Source organism: Pseudophryne corroboree, chromosome 6 (genome assembly GCF_028390025.1).
Source record: "Pseudophryne corroboree isolate aPseCor3 chromosome 6, aPseCor3.hap2, whole genome shotgun sequence".
In the NCBI taxonomy this organism is placed as follows: domain Eukaryota; kingdom Metazoa; phylum Chordata; class Amphibia; order Anura; family Myobatrachidae; genus Pseudophryne; species Pseudophryne corroboree.
This window is the reverse complement of record NC_086449.1, coordinates 166,878,515-166,879,986: the sequence shown is the minus strand read 5'-3', so window position 1 is coordinate 166,879,986 and position 1,472 is coordinate 166,878,515. Positions and strand designations below refer to the sequence as shown.

Genomic DNA, 1,472 nt, shown 5'->3' with positions numbered 1-1,472 from the left:
GGTATCCCGCTTTTCCAATAAAACAAGCTGATAAACCGAGTGTAAATAAATTATCAACTGCACAGGCTACACATGATGATTCATCAGACGATGAAAGCTCTACATACTCTACTTCGACATACAAAGAACAGGTAGAGGGTATCAGCTTAGTGAATATAGCTGAATTAATGAGAGCAGTAAATGCCTTTCTATCCTCAGAGGATCAGCAGGGCCTGTGTTAAAAATAAGGTACCTATGTTTAAACGTCCCAAAAAAATAGGGCCTCCTCATGGGGGACCCCAGCAGCTGATGGAAATCATGGAAAAGGTTTGGGCTATACCCAATAAGGAATATAGGTTCCCAGTAATTGGGATTCCAAATATCCTTTTCAAGCTGGGGACTGTTTAAAAATAGGAAGTGCCTCCTAAAGTAGATACGCATATCATTGATAGTGCGAAAATCTATATGGCCTTTGTTGTCAACGTCAGAAGAGGGATGGTTTTCTGAAAAACATTTTGTCTTGGGCAGTTATCAGGCAAGCCATGACTTCACCTTGCAATCTACAGCCACACCACACTGGATAGGCCCAATCTCACTAGATCTTGGAAGCTAAGCAGTGTTGGGCCTGGTTAGTTCTTGGATGGGAGACCACCTTGGGATACCAAGTGCTGTAGATACACTGGGCTGAATTACTGGAAGACAGGTTTTCAGCGCCTGCAAGGGAGAAAGAATCCCATATAGCTCATATGGACACAAATGTTCTAGGGCATCAGCATTAACAATAGCTGCTCGCAGAGCAGTTTTGCTTACATACATGGAAAGCTGATTCAGAATCAAAGAAGGTTCTGGAAACTTTGCCTTTGGCTGAAAGATTCTGTTTGGGAAGGAGTTAACAGATATTCTGGAGTCAGAAACAGACTCCAAGAAGGTCACGTTTCCTTCCACATATAGCACCAAACCTAGGGGACCGGTTTTGGCCTTGTCGGTCATAAAGGAACAGAGCAGCCCCAATACAATAAGTTTGGTAAGGCTAGGAAGCAAAGGCAACCAGAGGGTCAGCTTCCAAACCAGAGGATAAGCCATCAGCATGATGGTGCAGGCCTCCTTCTGGGGGACCCCAGAAGGATAGGGGGCCGACTTCTTCGGTTTGCACAGATCTGGTAGCAGTCTACAAACAGATGCCTGGGTGCAAGAAGCGGTATCTCTAGGTTATGCTTTCCCTTCTAGAAGCATCCTCCTCAAAGGTTCTTCTGTTCCAGTCTGTGTCGGGTAGAGGCGAAGGACCACCTGTCCTTGCAAGAAGCAGTAGAGAAATTGCTTTTGTCAGGAATAGTCATTCCAGTAACCCCTGCACAACAGGGACAGGGGTTTTTACTCCAACCGGGTTTGGGTTCAGAAGGATCCTTTCACCCCATTCTCAAAATCCTAAACAGATAAGTTTGGGTACCACGGTTCACATGGAAACGTTGCACACCATAGTTTTTGCATGGAGC

The 1,472-nt window shown here is 45.2% G+C and overlaps 1 pseudogene; it reads left to right on the top strand.

The window, feature by feature from the left end:
- Window positions 1-537: 537 nt before the first annotated feature.
- Window positions 538-656, top strand: LOC134939081 (5S ribosomal RNA; annotated as a pseudogene).
- The last annotated feature ends 816 nt before the right edge of the window (window positions 657-1,472 follow it).